The 9,696-nt window shown below is 51.1% G+C and overlaps 1 long non-coding RNA gene across 1 annotated transcript in view; it reads left to right on the top strand.

The window, feature by feature from the left end:
* Positions 1–9,696, top strand: part of LOC109293243 — a 36,016-nt gene that overhangs the window by 11,208 nt on the left and 15,112 nt on the right. The window contains exons 2-3 of the long non-coding RNA XR_002096272.1: positions 1,970–2,116; positions 7,147–8,371. This is a non-coding gene — a long non-coding RNA (uncharacterized LOC109293243). The remainder of the gene's footprint in view (positions 1–1,969; positions 2,117–7,146; positions 8,372–9,696) is intronic.

The following is a 9,696-nucleotide window of genomic DNA, read 5'->3' as shown; positions in this document are numbered from 1 at the left end:
GATCTAGCAGCACTCCAGGCATCGTGCAAAATACATAACCCCACATATAATACACTCATAATTCACTAATGTTTGCTGAATGACAGGGTTAAGTGCCTGCTATTCCCGGCTTCCCACCACACTAATGTACTCCAGACCTGAGCTCCTTTTCTTCTGGATTGAAGTCAAATTGTTTCCTGCCGCCTCGCTATGGAAGCTTCTTCCACCAAGAATAAACAGGACTTCCTAAATTATTTTCATTTGTTTTTCTAATCTAATTTTTCCCTTGGTGCTTCACTAATCATCAATCCCATTAAAGGGCTGATGTGTTGACTGCTTTCCAGAGACCAGCCTGTCCCGCATCCAGCAGTGAGCTGACCTTCAGCATCAAAAACTCCAAGTTGTGATCTCATCTAGTTAGCAGACCGGATGCTGACTGCCTTCCAGGTGGCCCAAATGCTCTCAGACGTGCGCGGCCTGCTGCAGATCATCGCTACCTGCTCTTGGCAAAGAGACAGCCAGGCTACCTGGAACGAAAGCCATCGCTCAGCAGTCATTTCTCCCCCAACTCTCTTCCAGCTCCAGAGGGGTGATTAAAGAGAAAAGAAGTGTTCCTGGTTCTCTCTCATGCACTTTGCCAGCCCTGGCATCTTATTAACTACCTGATCCGGGCTGATATCGGGGGGTCAGGGCCTAGTTTTAGACCAACAGGAGCAACTTTAAAAATCACTGCATTTCAGCTAGTTTTAGTGTTCGGACAACTCACTTGCCAACTGGAATCGCGCTGGAATGACAAAGTGCGGAGGGTGTCGGAGAAACCTCCGTCGAATCGCATGCAGAACTGCATTAAAAGCACACCCTGAAGATCTCAAAATTTGGACCCGCCAGACTTGGGCTCAGCGGTGGAGCTTGAAGTCAGGCCTCCCGCTTGTGCACATGCTACAGTCCCTAATGCCGTGATCATAGATCTTTTTTTTTGTTCCTGTTGGTGACAGCAGGGATCAAGTAAGAGCTGCTGAGACTTTACTGTTTGTTTGTCGCCAGCCTGGAGGCAGCTATGCTGGCTGGCACCCGACCTAACTTTTGCGGGGCCTTCTTTCAACTTCCCCGCTTCCAGCTGGGACGAACCCTTCCTGTTGCCTTCCACTGACTGACGGTGTTGCAGACGATGAGCGGGCCGAGGGGCAAGCTGCTCCCTGAGAAAACGAGACCCGTCAAGGCCACAGGGTTGTTCAGGCCAGACACATTCATTGTATTTTTATTTGTAGTTTATTTTTTGCTTTCTGAACCAATCAACACCCTCTCGTTTCCCTCTGTGACAGTAGGGGGTTAACTATCTCGCCAGCCTAAAAATTGCCAGCCACCAGGTAATATTTCAATGAGTGAAACGGAGCCAGCACCATCTGGGCGGCGGAGGCGAGCGCGGACCAGCTATCACTCTCCTTCTGCATGAGTGGAAGGGAAGATTATTTATCTCTTCAGGTGGCTTGTGCAGCACCGAGGAACGTGGGCTGCGTCTTGGTTTTGGGCAGGGAAGGAGCTGAGGCAGGAGCTCGTGCTCCCAGCTCCCTCTGCAGACCCCTCGTGGGGCACAGGACAGGGGCCACTTCGATGTGGCCTCAGGTCCCTTCTGGTCATTCAGGGAAATGCCAGAGGAGCTTTGAATGGCAAAATGCTGCTGCTTTTGATGTTCCCTGCTCTTTAAATGGAGAAGTGATGAGTGCACAGTCTCTCTTTTTAAGGCTGGAAGCTCTGAAAAGGATCCTTATTGCTTTAGGGGCCCTTAGTCAGAGGCCAGGTGGGGAAGCAGAGGGTTTTGTAAAGAGGTGCCTTTCCCTTGCTGAAGTAGGATGCTCTTCTCTTCCCACACACCGTGACTTAATGCTGTGCTGACTAGCAGTCACCAAGGTCTGCTACCTAACCTCAGAGGGTGCACACACGTGTCCTCCAGTGGCACCCTGCGCTCACGTAGGGTTTATTTTAATCACAGGTTGCAACCATCCCGCCCGTCTACGAAGAGCTGCCTGAGGCACAGCAACGATGCCAGCAGCCACCCGGCAAGCAAATCGGAGGCAGCGCCAAGAAGACAGCCCACGCCTGCCGTCCCAGCGCGATCCCCCAGGCCACGCCAAGTTACGTAAGTGCTGGGTCTTTCCACTTGCCTTGATTTGCGCGCCGCGTGGAAGCTAGCGCCGTCCCGGGTAACATTTCATGAATATTTAAGGACACATGTTGGCTCCGCTCCACTCCCAACTGCAAAAGTGAAACATCCTCTGGTGGAATATATTAGCCGTTAAGAGGGTGTGAAGCCAGACAATGCATGTTGCTCCTAATGAGAAAAATAAACAGCAAGCATGTGTGTGCTACTTAGGAATAACTCTCACCATATTGGTAGCATATTGTTAACCACCATCCGCCCTCGAACCAGGATAGTGCACGCATGGAGATGTCAAGATCCCAACTCAAGTTTTCTTTTTATGGCGGGGAGGGAGGTGGGGACTGGCATTCAGCCAAATGCCGCAGCGTCAGTTTTCTCCCCTTCTCCACTTGTCTCTCGCTAGTGGGGGTGTTTCTCTGTCACCGGCACAAATGCCCTTTGGCAGCGAGAGGCTCATCCAGCAGGGGAGTGATTGAAAGCAACAGGTGGCCGCCGTATTCCCACGGGGTTGTCTTTTGAGAAGGGGGAGGGCTGAAGTAAATCAGCTAATAAGTGGACTGTAAATTGAAGCGTTTAGCTTCCAGCTGTAAAAATAGACGCTGCGCCGTACTAGCCAACGCAGGAAAGGGGGCGACTAATTGCAGCACAAACTCTACCGCTAAGTGCCCCAAAAGTGCCCGCAACAGAGCTTGTTGTACACGCAACCAGCACTAACAGACGGTGGAAGCGACGGGGAGGATGCACATCGGCAGCCACCTGGTGCCATCAGCCCAGACAGGCGAGTTGGAAGGGAAGGACGGAGAAGAGGAAAGGAGGTGGCCTTGCCTTGCATGCACCAGCATTGTGGCCACACCAAGTCGTGCGCATGGTCAAGGTTTGCGGTTGTTTTGCCTTCAAAGGAGGGGCTTAAGCACTTACAAGGGAGGAGCCCAGTGCTAACCTATCTCTGGTGTGAAGTGGACTTGGGGAAAACTCTTACTGCTCTAGGGCAGGGAGGAGGAGGAGGAAGAATTGGGTGTGGGGAGGGGGAAGAGAGAGAGGAGGAGGAGGGAACCCTTCTCCTGTCTTTTAACCACATTTCTCAGACCATTTGAGGTGGGATTTTTCAAGGCTTAGGTTTGCAGCAAGCTTGGAAGCTGCCAAAAGTGCACTGTGGCGTCACACTGTGTTAAAGGGACCTGCCTGGGGTACGTTGATGCCTCAGCCCAAAAGTGCAACTGCAGGCCATGCAGACGTCCTCAAGCAAAGCAGCTGGTGCAGCATGGAGCTGAGCTCTTGTCTGCGGCTCGAGCATCTCCCCCTGTCCCAGCAGGGCCTGGCAGTTTGTGCTGCTGTTAGTCCTTGAGTTTAGCTCATTTTAAAGCTACCTTGGGTGCCTCTATACTGGGTTCAGCCACATCTCTGGACTTCAGCAGGCATGTCTACACGAGACACTTAATGCGCAGTAGTTTAATAGCACTGTGCAGTAGCATGCTGGTCAGAAACTGTGCTAGTGAGTGAGTGAGTGCATGGTGTTATTAGGCAGTAAGTGTTACAAAAAACCAGTGCACCAGCACTACTGTGCTAAACTAAATGCACAGTAATGACCGCGTAGATGCGCCCAGTGTGAATGAGCCCTGAGGGTCTTTTCGGTTCATGCAGTCATCTCCGGTGGTACAGAACGCTATCATGTCTTGTTCACTTGAATAGATGTGGGGAGTGAACCCACTTACATTGCGAACCACTGTTGTTGCCACGTGTTACTCCATGGCAAAGCATGCATGTCCAGGAGGGGAACAACCAGTCCACGCCAAGAAACTAGCCCCAGTACTGAACGACAGCTGGTGTGAAGTAACCGGATGTCTAAAGCCAACACCAAAGGATAGCCTGTATTTACTGGCTGGCATCGCACCACCTGATCTCCGAAGAAAAGTACTGAGCCAAAAGGAAAGATCACGGCAGGTAGAAGACGCCAAGCACCCACGCAGTGGTCACACGCAAGTAACCAAGTGGCTTAAAGTGCAAAAAAGTTTTGTGACCAGTGTTGTGCCCTTGCACACAAGACATGACTGATGTTATGGAAGGAAAAATTAGGAACAATCAGGTGCCTTCAATGAGCCTGGACCCCAAGGAGGACCTTCCCAGAGGGGCTGATACAGCTTGGTAACATGGTGATGCCTGAACTGCCTGCACACTCAAGGGGCTGGAAGAAGCCGTGCTGCACGCAGCACGTGCAGCCCGTGGCCATGCGTGGTCATGATCCAACACAGGGCAGGGGGCCCTGCCAGGAGGGTTAGAGGAACTTCTGTGCAGACCCAGGGTGAGGAGCAGCGGTTTCCTGGGGCTCAGAGGTCCCCACCAAAGCCAGAACAAAGCTCTGCTTCCCAACGCAGAGTGGAGGAGGGTGTCCCACAGCGGGGGGCCGCGCCGGCCGCTGGCCTGCCCCTTGCACAGCTCCTGCGCGCCTTCGGATGGCAGAAGTTTGTTGGGGCTGCAAGCGGCCTCCTGGGCATAGCATTGTGACCGGTCTATGATCACAGCAGGCCCTGGGGTGTTGCTCCGGGTTGTGCCCAGTGGCAGCCCAGCTCGTGGCCCTTTGCCTTTTGAGGGTCCCAGAGGCAGCTCTGCAGCTCAGCCTTGGTCTGAAGCTTCGCCCCAGGGGACAGTATTTGGGCAAGCAGCCTTCCCTGGGTCCCCACCTATCTGAGCTCTGCAGGACACGGCTGTTCAGCATCCCAAGGCCAGCTCGAGGCTGCTGCTGCCCCCCAAGCCCAGGTCTCCGCGAGCGAAGCCAGATTCCCTTGTGGCTGGAGGCCTCTGAGCCCCCCCTTCTCTGCACCCCTTTGGCTGGGCTCGCACAGGAGCTGGCCAGCGTGCCTGTCTCTGACCACATGCATACACTGTGCGCCTCTTTGTACGTGCACACTCACAGTGTGCCTTTCTTTGCACACTCACAGTGCCTGTCTCTGCAAACAGTGTGTGCCTCTGTGCGCATAGTGTGCCTGTCTGTGCGCACACACACACACTGTGCCTGACTTCACGCGCACACAGTGTGCCTGTCAGTGCACACGCAGTGTGTGCCTGTCTCTGCACACCCACACGCACAGTATGCCTGTCTGTGCGTACAGTGTGCCTGTCTCTGTGTACACAGTGTGCTTGTTTCTGTGTGCACACGTGCAGTGCCTCTCTGCATACACACTGTGCATCTCTCTGTGTGCACACGTGTATGCAGTGTGCCTGTCTGTGCATGCACACACACACACATACTGTGTGCTTGTCTCTGTATGAGTGCATATACACACTGTGTGCCTGTCTCTGCACATACACAGTGTCTGCCTCTGTGTGCGCGTGCACGCACAGTGTGTTTGTCGCTGCGCACGCAGGCACACACACACACACGCACACTCACAGAGTATACCTGTCTTTGCATGCCCCCACACACACTGTGTCTATCTCACACGTACACATGCATAGCACCTGTGTGCGTGCACAGTGTGCCTGATGCTGCATGTGTACACGCACACACACACACACACGTGCCTGTCTCTGCGCACACACCCAGTGTGCCTGTCTCTGCACACACAGTGCCTTTCTTTGCACACAGTGTGCCTGTGTGCACGCACGCACACACTTGCCTGTCTCTGCACACCCCCCCCACACACACAGTGTGCCTGTCTCTGCACAGTGTCTGTCTCTGTGCGTGCACACAGACGCAGTGTGCCTGTCTCCGCACAGTGTGGCTGTCTTTGCACACACCCAGTGTACCTGTCTCTGCACACACAGTGGGCCTCTCTGACACATACTGTGTGCTTGTCTCTGTGTGCACGTGCATAGTGTGCTTGTTTCTGCACGCGCGCGCACACACACGGTGTGCCTGTCTCTGTGTGCATGCACACACATTCGCTCTCTTTTCCCCTCCCTCCTTGCATGCGCACAGACACACACATATCCTCTTGCTTCTAGCCCTGGGGTACCCATGATCCTGTCACGTAGCAGGGCCACGTGGTGCTGGAGGTGGCCGTGTGCAGGGAAGCTGTGCAAACTGCAGCTAGCAGAGACTTCTGGGTGTAAGGTGTGGGGGTGGGGCCTTCCTGGTGAGTCGTCCTGGCTTCCCCTGGGTCCTATTGCCCTTGGCTCCTGGTATTTTTGCCAGGCAGCCAGGAGCAGATAAATATTAATTTTTTAATTTTTTTTAGGGGCTCCACAGGCCAGATAGTAAAGCCTGGTGGGCCAGATCCAGCCTGCAGGCCGTATTTTGGCTGCCCCGGCTCAAACTGGAAGATGCAAAAGAAACATGATTAAATGGGGCTACTCTAATGACATGAATATATACCAATGTGGTGAAATGCAGAGCATGGAGCATCTGCTCGTTTGCCAACTCCTTGGTGGGAGCTGTATGAAGGGCCTCGCTGCAGCAACGGAAGGAGCCATCTCTTATGCACGATTATGGAAAAACATCTAATTTATGATAAGGGCATGCAAAGAAGACAGCGACAACTTGAATAGGTTACAGTGGGTGGTAATGGTAAGTAGCTTTATTAAAAGAGGCTGTGAGACTCATCACCTTTTAAATGCCTTTCATTGTTCTTTTATTGATCTTCATAGCTCTGCTTGTTAGTACGTGCATTAGGATCACTGTTCATATTCCAACTTGACTTTTGGACATGGCCAACTGTGCTAGAGTGTGTGTGTGTTACTTTTTAGCAGATCGATAGCAACTGCTGTTAAAGCCCAGTGGAAATGGCCTGCTAAACCCCGTTAGCTGTACAAGGAGCTGGCTGCTTTTTTTTTTTTTAAGCTCCAGCACAAAAATACCATCACCCCCCCCTGAAATTTCTTGATTTAGAAACTGTTTTGAGTCTCTTTGGCCTGATTAGAAAATTAGGTGTTGCTGATAAGCTGTGTCAGCACTGGGTCCCAGACAGTTTGGCTGAGTTAAGGGTTTGGAAGAGGTGTGTACGTGCTCCATAAGCCATCGCAAGGCTGAGTCCTGGTGAACATTTTTTTATTTCTCCTCTCTCTTAAAACAGCACTCAGCCGAACAGGAGCTGACACTTATCAGCAATTTTTGTGAGCCGAGATGGAAGGTTATATTGGCCACTTATCTGCAGCTTTGCCACATCTGTCTCCAGAGCCTTGACACCAATTGTGCTGCATGTATCAGGCATTGAGACCACCCTACTACCATTGGCTGGCACTTCTCAGGATATGAAACACCTTTCAGTCGCCTAAGGCAAGTGTTCACTGGCAGATCTCAATTAGTAGTGCAGTTGTGACCACACCATCGGGTGAGCCAGTAAAGGCTGTGTCGCCAGGTGTGAGAGACAGTCATTTGCTCGCACAAGGGCACATGACTCCACTTAGAAAAACATCTCAGGTAAGAGATGAACAACTTTCCTTGGGCTCATGAGCAAGGGTGAAAAATACATGTGCTGCTTGCTGCTTTCCCTTCAATGTAAAGGACCAGCAAAGCCATATTCAGGTTCCAAGGAAGTGCGTGCAATTGTAGCATCAATTGGGTTTCTACATTAAACACGTACAAAAAACCCCAGACTTATTTCACTCTTGCATTTGTTTATGCTCACCATTGTTTTTTCTGCACTGCAAGCACACTTCCCCCTGACAAGTCATGGTTTGTTTTCTCCTGCATCGTCTTTCATGTGCCTTCTGTTTCTTCCATGTGTCCTCATCCCTTGTAGTCGCTACATCCCCAGCTGTAGACATTTCTTTTTCTTTATCTTGCCAGTATCTTAACCTAAATCCTCTCTCGCCCTCCCTGTATATAGAGGGAGCTTCCTAGCTCTTTTGATAGATAGAGATCCCAGCCCCTAGCTAGAGATCTCGTGCTACTTCTGTCTAGTCCTATATCTCTTCTCTAGCCCTGACTGTAGCTAGAGAGAGATCTTTCTATCTTTGTATACTGCTGACAGTCCTCTCTCTTTCTTGCTCACTGCACCTTGCATTTAATAGAATAAATGGAAGACAGGAGGGAAGTGTTTGCCCAAATAGGAACTAGAATCAGGGACACCTTTCTACAGTAGTAGCCATCTGTCTGAGCCATACATTTCCCCAGCTTGTGCTTATCTCTTGTTCTTGGTTTCCCAGAGGGCCGGCTTCAACCAGGAGGGCTGGAAAGAAGGCTGCTTAGTACCTCATCGGTGGCCTGATGAATTGTGCTAGGAAATCAGAGAGATGCAGGGATCAAATCTCCGCTGGGGGAGATGGCCTAGAACCTGGGACTCCTGCTTCTTGAAGGTAAGTCAGATTGCAAACCACAGTTGACTTTTCAGCCAGGTCAAGTGAAATGAGGCTGAACCCACCGTGCAGTTACATGGATTTTGTACGGTGGGACCTAGTGTGACAATGCCAGGATAGGGTGTTTATTTCAAAGTCTTTCCACTACGTGGCAGGGATCAGGTAATAGCCTGTTTGCAAGGCTAGCTCTGGACACATGTTCCTTCCTCCGGTGTCACTTAGATTTACCCCCAGATTTTGCCATTATTGATTCTACACCAGAGTCACATGTACGCAGTGTGCACACGTTGCTAACACTAATGTAAATGGATTGTGTGGCTGAGCCCTTCTTCGGTCCTGCCATTTGGAAGGGTGATTGCTAGCTTGAATCTAGCCATGCAGGCGATAGCAAGTGAGGACAAACCAGCCTGGGACCCTAGGTACTTACGTGCGTGTCTGAAGCCTGCGCGCTGAATCTTTACCGCACCATCAGCAAAGCCTCCCTGGGCTTCAGTCTTACCTCCCAACTGATGTCTTCGACCAAGACATCAATCCTCGCTCTGCAGGATGGGATTAGCACCCCCCACCCCCTTTCACTGTGAAACACCTACAGTGAAGTCTTAGGAACAGACATGCAAAGTCTCTGGCAAAGGTGGCCTTGCAGTTCTCGTAGAGTCAGATAAACCTGAAGCAACCTGCTGTCCCATAGCATCGCTTAAATACTGTCCTTTGCCCTTAGTCTCACACGGTCATTTTTATTTAAGGGGGAACTGAGGATAAAATTAGTGCTCAAAAACTGAGATACCTATGTCTTATCAGGACTTTTTTTTTTTTGCTTCTCTTCCCTTCCCCTTTCTCCCCTCCTCTGCCACCAGCTTGAATTTAAAGAGCTGGGTACGTTGTCTTTGGTAGTAAATTTTTGTGGGCAAGGAGACCTATTAAAAGCAGATGCTCACCACACAGTGGCCTGTTGCATTTTGCACTGCATTTGATGCCTTTCACATTCCAGCGCAGACTGCAAAATGTCACTTTCTTTTAATGGTTCCCACTATATCCAACTGTCTGGAAGATCTGGCACCCAAAGGTAAAACTGTAAATACATGCAGCTCTACCCTGGCCTGCAATGCAGGCACATGACCAGGCTGCCCCTAGGAAGGAGCACTGGTAATCCTGCAAACCAATGACTGCAGCTCCCCTTTGATTAAGCCTGTTTGATACAAAAAGCATCGGCATTTCCTAATGCCATACAAAGCTGCTTTGCCTTTGGCGGCTGGGGAAGGGATGTGAACTTACGTGCCATGAAGGTGGTCATCTTAGGGAGATCTCACTCTCGTGCCCATGGTTGC

Source organism: Gavialis gangeticus, unplaced genomic scaffold, assembly GCF_001723915.1.
Source record: "Gavialis gangeticus isolate Ggan-Ray unplaced genomic scaffold, GavGan_comp1, whole genome shotgun sequence".
NCBI classification, from domain to species: Eukaryota; Metazoa; Chordata; order Crocodylia; family Gavialidae; genus Gavialis; species Gavialis gangeticus.
Note: the sequence above shows the minus strand (reverse complement) of the source record. Positions and strands in the feature narration are given on the sequence as shown.